The sequence below is a fragment of the Pinus tabuliformis genome, chromosome 6 (assembly GCF_031772625.1).
Source record: "Pinus tabuliformis cultivar Carrire ecotype Pingquan chromosome 6, CPIR1, whole genome shotgun sequence".
Lineage (NCBI taxonomy): Eukaryota > Viridiplantae > Streptophyta > Pinopsida > Pinales > Pinaceae > Pinus > Pinus tabuliformis.
This window is the reverse complement of record NC_142292.1, coordinates 1,388,437,471-1,388,454,059: the sequence shown is the minus strand read 5'-3', so window position 1 is coordinate 1,388,454,059 and position 16,589 is coordinate 1,388,437,471. Positions and strand designations below refer to the sequence as shown.

At 32.2% G+C, this 16,589-nt stretch overlaps 1 pseudogene; it reads right to left on the bottom strand.

The window, feature by feature from the left end:
* Positions 1-9,528: 9,528 nt before the first annotated feature.
* On the bottom strand, positions 9,529-11,462 carry LOC149263809 (putative methyltransferase At1g29790 pseudogene; annotated as a pseudogene).
* Positions 11,463-16,589: the final 5,127 nt, after the last annotated feature.

Sequence of the window (16,589 nt, the reverse complement as noted above, 5' to 3'; positions counted from 1 at the left end):
ATGAAGTAAACAATAATTAAAAGAAGAAGAAAACAACAACCAACTTAATGACCTGTCCACCCAAGCTCATAATCTTTGTCCTGTTCTGTTCTCCTTCCGTGAGTCAGTCAACTGTCATTTATCTCCTCGGAGCTGGATGCTCCTGCATCAGGCATGATCAGGGAGTTCGAAGAGAAAAAGAGGCAAAATAGTGTGGTAACAATAAAAGGAGGTTAATTATATTAGGGAGTTGTTTTTAGTGCGATATTTTGGACTTTTCGGTGTCAGAATCTGGCGGAAAAAATTGAGGTGAAATCTTGGTTTGTGTTATTTAAACTGGTTTTTTAATTGTATATATGGATTTAGCACTTGGAAAACGCTTAGGGCACTTGTATTGTGCAGAATTTACCCATAAAAATTGTGATTTCAATAAATTCTCGCCGGATTTTAGAGAAATTAGACCAAAAGACCTACCAAAAAATCATAAAACAAATCATTATATTAAAAACAAAACTCTAACCCTAACCCTAACCTCTTGTATAACCATTCATATGTGGCCAACCAATGCCCAATGTCAATTAAGTCCAACGATATAAGATATGTTGCACCACCTAAAGGATTACCGCTCATGGATAGCAAGATCCAGAATAATTCGTAATATTCACATAGGTTTTTCTTTACAACTTAATCCCACACCGAAATGTAACTATGATATTATACCATATATAAAATCAAGTGCAAATACCTTATGGTATGGTGAAGAAAGAGGCTGACATAATATGTGCAATATGCCATATAGTTACAAATGTATATATTAATGATATTTCATGAAGTGGTGCAGGGTAATCTTTGTAACACACTTTAGAAATAGGAACTAAAAAACACTTAACGTATGTTAATATATGTTAGGAATATGAGATTTGATAATTGAACCAAGGGAAATCAATCGAATTAATTAATATTTTATCAAGGGATAAATAAAATAGTTAATTTTACAAGTAAGAAATTTTTGGAAGGTATTTCAAATAAATTTAAATTTCTCAATTTTTTAGGGTTATATTTGATAAGTGAGGGATGAATTTGACAATGAAGATAACTGCAAATATTTATTATCACAAAATATGTGAAAGAAATATGTTTGCGAATTTTGAAAATTGATTATAAAATTTTAGAATTGATTTTGTAGGGTCTTTGTAAAGTTCTCAAAAGTTCCATGACAAAAGATGCCTTAAAAAAAGCAAAAATATAATACTTTCCATTCAATATGGGATTGTCATTTTCCTAGATACTCTAGAAAGTATAGTTTAAAGAAGCAAGAAAGAAAGCTTCCTTATTTGAAAAACATAAGTTCTGCTTCAAAAAATATTTGATGTTTTAATTATCAACAAAAGGGACAATGGAAAAGTCATTGTCCAAGAAAAAAGCAATTATTGGCTCTCAACGTTGTTCACTGAGGAACTAGAAACATAATGGTGGAAGCTTCATTTCTACGCTGCATCAAACCATCCATCGGGAGAAATTATCTATCTAAACCCATCAATTTTTTTGAATCTAGTGACTATTATCTCATCTCTTAGTCAGATATTAAATTTAGTGATCATGATTACATTATTCCAACCAATAAACTAAATTGGGTGTGTGATAAAAGACCACAAATTGATTTTTGCATCATCTTTGCACCATGACTAGATAAGCACCAAGAAATAATTGGTGAGATTGATGAACTTCTAGAGAACACTATGGTATGGAAGTATGTTGTTCATAATAACTTGCATGAAGAGAAACAGGAATTGGTTGAGATTTTAATCAAGATTCATGCAACAAAAAACTTAAAATAATCAACATCTTCTTGCTATAAATATCGCCCCATTCATTATGTTCCTACAAATATTTATATGGCTTATCCTAAAAACCATAAAGATCGATACTAATTCAAAAAAATAAAGAGGCAATGTTGATCCTCCAAATCAAAGAAAACCAAAAGGTAATACAAGTAGTAGTATCCTATATCAAATAACTTACAATAATTTTGGAGATAGTAAGAATATAAATGGATCAATCTTCATATGAAGAAGTCATAAGATCTTATGAAGAATTATGTGCAATATATCTCTTAGACAAGTAGTCAAGCTAGAATAGTTGATTAAAGAATAAAAGAAAAAAAAGAATCATAAAAACCCAAAGTTGATGAATTTCATAGGTACGAAATTTTATATCAAAGTTTTATTTTTCCCAACAATAGTTGCCCATTATGAGCTTGACTACAATTAGATTATGGATGCCTATTAAATATTCTTAGGAAAAATGTTGTGCCTTCATTTTATTACAGGCGTGATATTATGCAAGGTGGAAAAGGTATCAATGGATCTAACAATAGGAATTTAGAGAAATTGAGCTAATTCCTCTCCAAATAAATGGCCTTTCTTTTTCTTTACCTTTCCATGGAATCAATAATATCAAAAATGGCTACATCTAGGGAGCATAATTTTTTAGATTGGTGTCCCTTCTAACCATAGACAATAAGTAGAAGAGACTCATTGTGCATATTAGTAACTAGAAAAATTGTACTCCTTCGATGTCAAAAATATTTTCTAAGACAAAAAATCCCAAAGATTAGGAATGTTACAAGAAATGTACAATCAAAGGTTCCTACACCCTAGCTCAACAAAATGGAGGGAAGTATTTGTTTTTCCCTGTCACATGAAGATAAGTTTGCTCCCATTAAGGAAAAACTACTAAAGGATTGTACTTTTAATTCTCCTAATGTCTTCTTGCATAGATAAATATTTTCTATATTTCCCATACAATCCATTGGGAAGGATTTCCTCATAGAAAGAAAAATCAATATTAATGATAACTTTAGAAATTAAGATATACTAGGAAGAAATCCAAGACCTTTTGAAGAAAGGATTAATATGGCCTTTAAAAAGCTTCTGATCGTGTAGAGGTTTATATGTTAACACAAATTTACAATAGAAAAGAGGTAAGATGTGATTAGCGGTGAATTATAAGCCTCTTAATAAATGACTAAACCCTATTAGGTATCCATTACCTAATAAAGCCTCACTATTGCAAAGAATCAGAGGAAAAACTATCTTCAATTGATCTCAAGTTGGTTTCTACCATATTAGAATTACCCTTGAAGATAGATACAAAAAGGCATTTATTGTTCCACATGGTCATTACTAGTGAAAGGTGATGCCATTCAATTTGAAATTGTTCCAAGTGAATCCCAAAAAGGGATGGAGGACATCTTCAAAAGTTGTCATAAGTGGTTAATCATGTATATTGATGACATTTCGATATATTCTAAAAATATTCAAGAACACCTGAAATGCCTTCATATGATTTATGAGCATGTTTGACAACATGCCCTAATATTGTCAACATCAATGATGGAAGTGAGAAAGATAAAAATTTAATTTATAGGTTTCAAAATAAGCAAAGGACAAGTTCTACTAATACCATATTCTAAAATGTTTTGATAATTTCCCAAATGAATGAAATAATTGATAAAACACAATTGCAAATGTTTCTAGGTTGTCTCAATTATGTCAAATCTTTTTAGGAAGGTCAAGTTGTAGATATATTTGTTCTACAACATCATCTAAAAAAATCTCCTCCAACATGGATCAAGAAATGATAAAAGCAATAAATAGGGTGAAGAAAAAGGTGAAGAATTGCCACCATTATCCCTTCTTACAAAAACAAGTTCATATATAATCTAAAGAGATGTATCTCATCCTACATGGGGTTGAGTTTTAATAGAGAATATTGAAAGGAGAGAAGAAATTTGTGGTATGTAGAATTAGACACAGACTCTCAAATTTGAAAATGGGAGCCACTACTAATGTTTGCCACATTAGCACATAAAAGGATCGAAAGTTAATACTTATTATTTGTATTATCCATATGTGAATGAAGATTCTCTCACCAAAAAGGAATTTATAACAAGGAATTCATAATTTTAACAATAGAATAGAGTATTAATTATACATAAGCATCGTAGGCCCTAGGGTGAGCCCTGTCTCTCTTTTCAAACTTTCTTTTTAACAAGGAATACTTTGTATAGTCAGCACTAATGGGTAATACTTAGTGAGTCAAGGAGTCTATCCTGGTTAGCTTTAATATTTTGTCTTCCATTCTCTAGAATATTTATAATTATAATAAGATTCTAAGAGGATCCTTTGTATATTAGCTTGGGCCCTTAGGCAGCCATGTGCTCTAATGTGTAATGGTGAGTCAACTTTAATATTTTATCTCCCATTCAATAGACTCGTTCTAATTATAATAAGATTTTCTGAGTCAACTTTAATAGTTTATCTCCCAGTCAATATAATGTTTCTAATTATAATAATATTTTCTAGAGATACCAAGCAGTGTTCTTTTATATGATGTTGACCTCCGAGGCAGCCATGTGTGTATGAGTCAGTCAGTCTATGTTTGTCAGCTTTCAAATGCAAATACTTGGGCACAAAGTGTAGTTTGGCAGTTAAGGGCGAAAACAAATCTCCACCCTGGTTTAGCATTAAATCAGCCAATGGGTCACATTCGATTCTGGCCGCAGTGGTAAATCAAAATTCCCAAAAGGACGCGTCCCGTGACTCAGGGCTCTCACCCATGGCATCTTTCTTTCGTGGCTTTTTGACGTTTAAATCGCCTGTACAAAACGTCTGTCTTTCTATTACCGGCCGGTCAGCAAATCTGTGCTTGGTTTAGCCAAATTTATTTCTCAAAATAGAATTGAACTGCAGCGAACAGAATTTTCAGCCCTCAAAATTGTAAGGACTTTTATTTTACCGTATGTAATTGGGCTGTGGGTATTTAGGTGATATTTTAATGGAGTTGTTTAACTATTTTATGTTTGCGATTTTTGTTGGAAATATGATAAAATATGTTTTGGTTGGATTTTTATCGGTTTCTGATTTTTTTTTTAATATATTTTTAGATGTATAAATAGATTGAGTATAAATTTTTGATATATTCAAATTATGTATAATTGACAATTCAAACTTGTAATTTCAACAAATTTCTATAGGATTTTTTTTGGAAAGTTGATAAAACAAATTTTGATTGGAATTTGGGAAAACAAATTTTGTCACTAAAATGTTTTTTTTGTTATTTAAAATGTATTTTTAGGAGTGTAAATAAGTTCAGCGCTTTGAAAAACTTTTACCACATTAAACTTTTGTCATATAATTCACAACTGGAACTTATAAATTTGAGTAATTTTCACCAGAAAATATCTCCAACAAACCTCCAAAACAAAAAACAAACATCCAAGACATAGAGACAACCATCTTAATTATTTTGGAAAAAGTTAAATTTGGGTGACATCTTCACTGTTTTGAAGAAAAGAAAATATGAAGAAGGGTTGCACCTATTTGTTGCAAACAACATCCAAGAGATAGAGACAACCATCTTAATTGTTTTGGAAAACGACATAGAGACAACCATCTTAATTATTTTGGAAAAAGTTAAATTTGGGTGACATCTTCATTGTTTGGAAGAAGAGAAAATATGAATAAGGGTTGCACCTATTTGGTGAGACAATTGCTCACTCTAGAGACCACACCACTCACACAAAACACTTGCATTCACTAGGCAATAATCACTAACATATATAGTATTACAATCTAGTGAACTGATTCCTAGAATATAGGAACTGAAAACAGATCTAAGATTAATTAGGAAAACAATTCAATTAAACATTATATTTAGGAGAATGTTATGGATTTCTCCATTATTTCAACACTCCCCCTTAATGGATAAATGTGGTTTTATCACAACCAATTGATTCCTATACAATTATTTCCACAAACTAATTCTACATTATGATTCCTACATACTTCAAATTTTGTCTTTCCAAGAGGCTTTGTAAAAATATCAGCCACATTTTCATTGATATTATTGATTTCCATGGATTGCATATTTTCACTAACAAAATGATAATGTGTCTCGATATGTTTTGATTGGTATTATGATAGACTAAATCGATTTCCATGGATTGCATCTTTTCCCTAACAAAATGATAATGTGTCACAATATGTTTTAATCTTGCGTGGTACATAGGATTGTTGGCTACTTTGATGGTGCTTTGATTATCACACTTGATAGTCGTTGTCATTATTTGTATTTATCCTATGTCTTCAAGAATTTGCTTCAAACCAAACTACTTCACAGGTAGCACTTCACAAAGCTTTGTACTCAACTTCAGTGGATGACAAAGAATGAGTTGGTTGTTTTTTGCTACTTCATGCCACAATCCTAGATCCAAGGCTAAATGCATAACTTGAAGTTGATTTTCTATCATCAGGATTTCCAGCCCAATCTAGATCAAAATAACTTGCCAATTCAACATCAAAATCATCAATATATTTAACACCAAAGCTAATTGTTCGTATTAGGTACTAAAGAACTTGATTTGTTACTCTCCAATGGCTTTCAAGAGGTTTGGCCATGAAATGGCTTAAGATGTTAACTGAATATGCTATATCTGGTGTAGTTATAGTGAGATAGTTTAGACACATTGTACTATCCACCTCTCTGGTCCCATCATTATTGTAGAGTTTGACATTATGTTCTAATGGTACTGATACTACCATACATTGGTCCATTATGAATCTTTTCATTAACTCCTTGGTATACTTACTATGTGATACCCATGTTTGTCCAACTTTTCTCCATATCTGAAGACCTAAGCAATAATGCAATTGACCAAGGACTTTTATTTCAAACTCCTATAAAAATTATCGTTTAACTTCATTAATTAACTTAGAAGAATTATTTCTTATAATAAGATCATCAACATATAGAGAAATCACAATAACATGCCCCTTTTGATGTGATATGATATATAGATTAGGGTTACTCTTGTTTTTCATAAAACCTTTTTAGAGAAATAAATAATCAATCTTCAAATACCACGATTTTGGTGACTATTTCAATCCATATAATACTTTATTTAATTTTATATTATTCGTTATAGATGTTGCACTATCTATTAAAGCAGATGATCTGAATACTTGGTTTATTGATTCTAGAGCCTCCATACATATGTCCTATAATAGGCATTGGTTTGAGAACTTTCATGAAACTAACAATGGAACGAATATATATCTTAGAGATGATCGTGCACACGAAATTAAAGGGTATGTTGATGTGTTAGTGACATTACCTAATGGTCATGTTACACTAATCCACAATGTGATGTATGTGCCTAATATTAGGAAGAATCTAATTTCAGTCTCTATCACAATTGATTAGGGCTTGAAGGTTGAATTTGTAAATTCACATGGTATGGTGAAAGCCATGTTGATGTGTCAGTGACATTACCTAATGGTCATGTTAAACTAATCCACAATGTGATGTATGTCACTGATATTAAGAAGAATCTAATTTCAATCTCTATCATAATTGATCAGGGCTTGAAGGTTGAATTTTTAAATTAACATGGTATGGTGAAAGACATGTAGGATCATTTCAAGGTTATCGCAACATGAGTTAGAATTGGATTGGAGGATTGTATAAGCTCAATGTGATAACCAAAAGCCATCAAGTGTATTTTCATAGGTTACTACCCTGATACCAACAAAGAAAAATAGAAGAGAAAATATGAAGAAGAGTCACAGCTCTTTGGTGAGACAATCGCTCACTCATAACATTGTACCACTCACACATAACACTTACTTTGATTCACCAGTCCATAATCCATAATAACTTACATATATAGTATTAAAATCTAGTGAACTGATTCATAGAATAAAAGAACTGAATTTTTTTTCAACCAAACAGAGTATTTATGATTCTAAATTTCGCCATTATTCCAACATGTTTGAATTGCAAGTGCAAAATGTCTATCTTACTATTAGCAGCTTGTTAGCAAATCTATGGTTGGTTGAGCTAAATTTATTTCTCAAAATAAAATGTAATTGTAACGAACTGAAATTTTAGCTCAAAATTGTGAGGACTTTTATTTTATCCATGGTAGTGGGTATATGGTGACATCTTAATGCCATTGGGTATCTGGGTGACATCTTAATTTTAGATGGAAATGTGATAAAACAAGTTTTGGTTGGAACGTGTTATTTTATGAATTTTTGTTTTTTATTATTTAAAATCTGTTTTTAAGTATATAAATAGATTGAGCACTTTGGAAAAAAGTTATCAAATTCAAATTATGCATAATTCACAATTCAAATTTATATTTCAACAAATTTTTTGACAAAATTATTTTGATGGAAGTTTGATCAAACAAATTTTGGTTGGAATTTGGAAAAAAACATTTTTTATCAATTTATGATTTTTTTGTTTAAAACGTATAAATAGATTCAGCACTTGAAAAACTTTTACCATGTTAAACTTATGCATAATTCACAACTCAAACTTATAATTTCAACAAATTTCTATAAAATTTAGAGTAAATTTGACTAGGACAAAGCTCCAAGACATAAGCTTATAATTTCAATAAATTTCTACAAGATTTAGAATAAATTTGACCAGAAAATATTTCTTTATAAAACAACCTCCAAAGTAAATTTCACAAGTCCATTGAGGTGGAGGAATTGCTTGAATGGCCACTTTTGGCCGGGCAAAAAAATTTCAACATATCTTGCAGAAACAGTGTTTAAATCATGTTTTAGAAAGTGACAATGGATTAGCACCATCAAAAACCTCCAAGGCATTCAATATCTTGAAGTTTAACAATTTTAACTTAGATTTACAAAAATCCCTGCCAAAATTTATCAAAATATTACAAAATTTTTAATAATTCTCAGAGCAAAAACCAGTATCATCAGACGAAAATAAAACCTCCAAAAACATAAAACAACTCTCCAAAACATAAAACAACCTCCCAGACATAGCGCAGTTAGAATACGGCCATCTTAATTGTTTTGGAAAAAGTTAAATTTGTGTTGCATCTTAACTGTTTTGAAAAAGTTAAATTAAGAATGCATACGGAAATTTCTCAAATAGAATTACTGTAAAAGCCACCAAGCTAAACTTTACCTTCTGAGCATCTTTGAAAAGTTTCCCTGATAAACAAAATCAAAAGCGTACCAATTTCAGATCTCTCACATGTTTCTGCAGGTTCTTGTCAGAACCCTCACCAAACAAAGAGTTTGGACACAGTACACAAATTCTACATTTCACAGGGCGATAAAAATAACGCGATTTTACTGTATACCGTATCTGCTTGTTATTCCATTCGTAATTCCATTCGTAATTCAATCTCGATGAATTCCAGATAATTTGTAGTTTCGCCATTGCAGTCAAAACCTACTAAACATGGCCATTGAATTTCAGCCCTTGACCATTACAGACGAACCATCCACATTTTTTCAAAAATCAATGAAAACCATGGCACTGTAGAAAATCCAGAAATTCAAATTGCAGATCTGTTTTATATATTAATATGAATATGAAAATCTTGGAGCCCTAAATCAAACCCAGATACATGGACCATTACAGACGAACCATCCACATTTTTTCAAAAATCAACGAAACCCACATTTTTTCAAAAATCAATGAAAACTATGGCACTGTAGAAAATCCAGAAATTCAAATTGCAGATCTGTTTTATATATTAATATGAATATGAAAATCTTGGAGCCCTAAATCAAACCCAGATACATGGACCATACATTGAAAGTGGCAAATATCTTAAAAACAGGCAAGGGCATCATATATATTCCCATAATTGAAAATTAAAATACATTACAGAGAGAAATGTTTATTTGTTTTAAGTTAAGAGACCTTAAGCCCATGAAACTTAAAACTGCATCTACAAGTAGCCTGCTCACTACCTCTTAAGTGGCTTCTCCAAGACAGCAGAGATATACATTTCTTTGAGCTCGGGCCCTCTATCCAACTTAGGGGCAACAGACCATTTCAGCTTCTTATACCCTAGCTGCTCAATCATGGGCACATAGATCTTCAGTTCATCCTTTATGCAGAAAAAATGATCTAGCCAGAACAGGCCTCCAGGCCTCAGAATCCTGTAGATATCATAGAGTACAAATTCCAGCAGCTCTGTGGGAATCCAATTGCTCAAGACATGCATAGAATGAACAATGTCCAAAGTATTTTCAAAGAAGGGCAGCCTCTGTGTTATAGTGATATACATGGGAATAACCCCTCTGGAGGCAATGAAACTGTTGAAGGGCCCGTTCAAGTTCATGGAAGTCGTAATAATTGTTACATTCCGCTCCCTCATTCTCACGGCGAAAGTTCCTGTTCCTCCTCCGATGTCCAACCCAATTCGAATTGTCTTCTTCTTCAGATTCAAGACCTCGTCGACAGAGTAATCCATGGAGCCACCGCCATTTACCCACCTGGTTTTCTCCCGGCCTTGAAGATCGAAGCAGTCTTTGCAGTCATCGAAGCCCTTCTGGTATTTTCTCTGAATGAGGCACGAGTAATTCTTGCAAGAATATGCAGTCCAGACGACACTGGAATCAGGGGGGGTTTTCCACATGCTCTCAGGAAAAGGGTATGGTTCTGAATACTTTGCAGGAGTTTTGGGATAACAGCGCCGGCGAGGAAGGGGTTCACAGCCTCTGAGCATCAGCTTCTGGGCCAGGATTTCATCGTCCGGGCAGCGTTGGCCGGGCTTGTAATCCATGTATTTGTTCAGGTCCCCCTTGAAGATCGCGCAGGCATGGCCGATGGGAGGATAGATGGTGTCGGAGCCGAAATTGGGATTTTGGCCGAATGGGAGCTTTTTGCCTGAGATGAAATCCTGGAGCTCCTTGGACATGAAAACTCTGTTGGGTCCTCCCCATTGAAGCCACGGATCTCCAATGTTTTCGTCATTGATGGCGTTGGAGTCTCGCAGAAGCTGTGTCGTATGGACGAGCTCGGCTGCGAGATTTTTAGCGACTTGTTTTGAGGATTTAAGCTCGGATCCGAGTTTCAGAAGCTCCTGCTGGGTTTGGTTGAGTTTGGCGATGAGAAGGTCATTGGAAGGGAGTAGGGACTGGACATTATGGGGATTACTGTAGAGGGTAGATTGAAGGGTATGGTAGTAGTACTGTAATGGGCCTGAGAAGAGGAATACTGTGACGACATTGGTGCCAAGAACGAGCAACAGAACCCAGAGTATTGACATGGGTTTACTGGACATCGATTCTACTGACTTACGCTTGGCAGAATCTCCCAAACCCATAGAGCAAATTACAAGTAAGGTTAAGACTATAAGAGAGGTTCTGTAAAGACTCTAGAGACTGCGGATTCATGAGTTGTGACCATGGAAGATGGTATTATTTAAGACTTCTATGCTGAGCCTTGGAATCGTCAAAATGGTACTATTGCCAATAAATTCCGCTTCGCCATTAGAGCCAAAAGCTCCGAAAGCACTCTCTTTCCCAATGGAGCTTTGTCACGCATGGCCGTAGAAGTGCAGATATTCCGCCCACTTGTGGCATTCCAAGGGCGTAGCACGAGGATACCTCTTTTCTTTTTTAATATTGTGATAGTGTTCCCCGTTAGTGATTTGAGTATTTTTTTTTTCCTTCTTGATTTGTGTGTTATATTTGTGCTATGCTAATCTTTTCCGTATTGTTCTAATTTTATCGGATATTTCTGAAGAGACAATGTGATTTGAGTGGACTTCTGGTTAATGTTTATCCGTATGGATTCTTATTTTGTTTTTTAAATAGATAATTTTGAAAACTACAGGTCTATGTAATTTTAAAACTGTCAGGCCTGGAGTATGCCGTAAAACTGCTTCTGCTTGGCTAAGAGCTCGTCTTCCTCGGACGTAAGGAAACAGGTTAACGGCCCAAGACCCAGAGGCATCTGGCAGGAGTGAGACCCTGCTCCCGATTACGGACCACCAGCAGGGTTATGCCAGGTGGCGTGGTTTTCCTATTTAACAATGATGAGTCAACCCAGCGTTCGCGGATAGCAGCCAGAGATGGCTGTCCTCACTGTTGGTTTGACACCTGAGTTGATAGGTTTTACCACCTTCGGAAAAAAAAAATTTTAAAACTGTCAATTTGATGTGTGAGATAAATTGATCAGTTGAGTATTGACTATGTTTAGTGTGAATTTTTGGACATGTTAAAAAAAAATGTCTTCCACATGTTAGAAAAAATATATTTGGAATTCTAATTTTTTTTTTAAAATGGGGTGACTAGGCCCCTGAAGAATCATTACAGGCCAATTGTATAAATTTATACATATGAATACATCTGAATACGTCACATCAATCAAATTCTGAATACATCACATCATTTAAATTGACAAATCACTGCACAGCAGCATCGCAGATGGGGTTCGAAACTGGGCGGGGGCGTATAAGCCTCGGGCCCGCCATTAGACCATGCACTCGCGTGCATTTAGAATTCCAAATTAGGTACCATGAACACTAGCAAGTAGTTAGATTTATGATAGAATAATTAGATTGAAGTATCTTTTAGTTGTTCAATAAAAATAATGAAAGTGACATTACCATTCTTTTGTTTGATTTTGAGAATTTCATGTAGTTTGTTCAGAGTGTTAGTATGGAATGCTTCTATGCATTTAGCAAATCAATAATTAAATTTAAACATGACTAGGTTTAGGTCTTTCAAATTTAGGGATGTAGAAATTGTCTTTATTAAACAATCATGAATTTCTCTAAAAACAAGTATCTTATATATTAGTGTTGCTTGAAATATTATAATCCTCCCAAATCCTTATTTAAAAATAAAAGTGGTTCCAATTTATTTTATTATTTGTAAGGCCAATTTTCATTGAAAGTTGAGATGAATTGTTCCTCTTCAAAATACATTACAACTAATGGGTTTGAGCATGCTAATTGGGAACTTTTGCAAAATAATTCAACATGATCTGCAAATGCTCTGAAATTTAATAAACAATGACTATAAGTAATTTTCCTAAATGAACATGATTCAATATGTTTGTTCCTTAATGTGTAAATTTTTTATTTTACTTAGTTTCATTTTGCTTTATGGTCAGGCTTGAATTGATAAGATAAAACCAAAAACTTATATCACTAAAAAAATTGTTAATAAGATTTAAATGCTGGGCATAAATATATATAGAACATCATGTGAAGGTATGTTTGAAAAAAAAAGATATAAAAAATTTACTTGGCTAGTAAAAGTGTCTATCAAATTTATACCTTGGTTGGAAGTATGGTTTGTTCTTATATGCTAATTTCAAGAGATATGTTTGGCCTATTGTGATCTAAGCTTCTAAGAGTAGGCATCCTTGCAATTCTTATTTTAGTAGAGTTAGAACTTCTCAACTCTGGTTAAGTCACAAGTTATAAGTATATCTATGTTATAGGTTATTTGATGTTTTAGTGACATTGAAATATACTCTTAGTGTTATTTTTTTCTGGAACTTTACTAAATCATTTCAATAAATTATCGATTCATTTTAATAAATATATATTAATTTATTTTCAATAAAATTATAGTATTTTTTTATTTAAATGATATTTTATTAGTTTAAATTATTGTTTTAATGTGAAAATAAATTTGATCTTCTCAAAAATTCACAACACATTCAAATTATATATACTTAATAATTTAAAATTAAAAGTTTCTCAATTTCTAAAATTGAAATTATAAATTTCTTAATTTTTAAATCGAAAATTTTTGATGTTGAAATTGTAATTTTTCTAGTTTCTTCTTTACCGAGCTTTGTTCAGGTAGTCTCGAAAGGGTTCCAGGGCGGCGAGGTGACTAGAAGCTTGGTCGTCATTGCCCCCATATTTCTTGCTACCAAACCATGGTTATTTGGCACCTCGATGGACTATCCGCTATGGTCACCGCCCGATGTCGTTGTTTTTGGGGTTCTCCCTCCTGGAGCATTAAATTAAATAAATAAAATATTAAATATTTTATAAGTGTTCAGTAATTATTATATTAAGAGTAATTTAATTATTAAATGTTTTTATTTTTATTTTAAATTTATTGTTTAATTTATAAATATTTTTTTTGAGATTATATATTTTGTTATTTAAAATGTATTTTTGAATATATAAATAAAATAATATTTTTAAATAACTTTGATTTTAATGAGCTAAATATTTTTAAAAAATAAATCACAAAATTCAAACTAAACATTCTAAAACATGTACTAAATATTAAAAAGAATATTTTAATTTTAAAAAAAAATTCAAAATGTTATACTACCTAACATCTTCATAAAAACGTATATTATATATCTAATACACCTTTTCCCCACATAAAGTATATTTCATTTTATTGTTCAACTACATACAAGTGTGAGAAAAACCAAAGGAAGAATATGGGGAAGTCATAATATGCATATCAAGATTGGTGAAAAGCATGTGTACGAGAGGTGCGCTGTTTGCAAGAAGATGCCGGGATGCAAGAGATTTGATCCAAATATGAGGTGAAAAAGTTGGACAGAGAGAAAAGTTAAAGCACTTATTTAATTTTAGGCGAATGTTTTCTAAATTCAATGCACTCTTATATAACGTGAAAAAGTTGGACAGAGAGAAAAGTTCAAGCATTTTTTATTTAATCTTAGGCGAACGTTTTCTAAATTCAATGCACTCTTTAGTATTCATGGTGGTATTTTTTTATTTTAAATAAATGGTCGATATCGTGAGAATTTGAAGATGCAAAAGTTATACAAGTGGATATTTTGGAGTTTAGTATTCATGGTGGTATTTTTTAAAATAAATGGTCGATATCGTGAGAATTTGGAGATGCAAAAGTTATACAAGTGGATATTTTGGAGTTGGATAATTTATATTTATTTGGACAAGTTTATTGAGATAAGGAATTTTTTGGATGGTTATTTTTGGTTAGAATATTGGTAAAAAAATTCAGGAAATTTTGCAAAAACAATGTTTAAATCATGTTTTTGAAAGTGGAAATAGATTCGGCACCATCAAAAACCTCTGGGGCACCCAAAATCTTGAAATTTAACAACTATAAGCTAGATTTACAAATATTGCCAGAATTTTCATGATTTTCAAGGCAGTGTGTTTAGACTATGGCTATTAATTTTGAGTAACATATATATATTATTTATTATTTATATTTTCCATATTAAAATGTTAATACATATTTCAATTATATTTAAAAGCAAAAGATATCTATCCATAAGTCTTTATATCTATATATATATATATATATATATATAATAATGTTACATGTCAATTCTATATTTAAAAATGAATGAATTACAAATTTTTCTTAAAAAAACCTACATTAAAATATTTTATTTATGATTCACATTTTATATATTAAAATGTTAATACATGCTCTAAATAAAAACCTATATACATAAGACTATCTCTATATAATTATCTTTGTTATGAATATTTTTTTAAATATTATATATATAACATTGCTATTAGTATTTAAAATGTTACATTTTAACTCCATATTAAAAAATAATGAATTACAAATCGCCCCAGCCCCTCTGCCCCCTTCGCTCCCCCCCACACACACATATATATATTAAAATATTTTATTTATTGCTCACATTTTGCTCTCTCTCTCTCTCTCTCTCTCTCTATATATATATATATATATAAAATTTATTATTCACATTCTACAAATTAAAATGTTAATGCATGCCCCAATCATATTTGGAAGTATAAAACATATATCCATAAGACACTGTCTCTTTATATATGTAAACAAGTATTATTTATTACAGCTAATTCTGGGCAAGGATGCTTCTTTGCTATTTAAACATTTGTGAAGATTGATTTTTTCACCATTGTCCTGAGGATGAACCACATTAGTTGGTTCAAAACGTCAACCAAATCTCAATAATGTGATTAATCTGAAAAACAATCTTATTATCAATATGGATCACAAAATTCTAAGATCTAAAATTATATATATATATATATATATAGATAGATATATATAGATATATATATATATATATATATATATATATATATATATATATATATAAACTCCATACTAGAAAATAAATGAAAAGAACTTGTTAATAGAATAAGGTTCCTCTCTTTATATATATAAAATCCATATTAAACAATTTTTTGTGATTAATATTTTTTAAATGATATATGTGTGTGTGTTCCATAGTATTATGTTGGTCTCACCCCAATTAGGTTTGTTGACCAATACTAACTGACCAGGACATACATTCCAAAAATTACATAAGCTAGCCGACCATAGCCCCAGAAGATAGAGATGCCAAAAAATCATCTAAACTAACAAGACACTAGTAGACATGATCAATCATCAGAAGTGACAAATTTTAGATTGTCTGGCCCAATCACCAATGGAGGGAGTGGGCGGTAATTGCAGCCAACATGTTGCTCCAGGTGGACTAGCCAAGCTTCCAGTTGTTCCAACTTCTCCAAGATACGGGTATGCCCACACCACACCACAACCACACACTCCCTCGGGTGACATTGAAAATATTGAATCTAAGTCAACGCTGCCATGCATGCCTCATGTTCCTCTCGGTGTTTCCTCTCATAATCCTTTAACTGAACTTTTACTAATTATCGCGACTGAGTTGGAGCAGCTTGATGGTATTTGCCACCCCTCCTCTACGTTTGTCGACACCCCCTGTGAAGGTGTTGACTTGAGGGAGCTTGGACCCAAGTTCAGAGTTAGTTGCGCTAACCAACA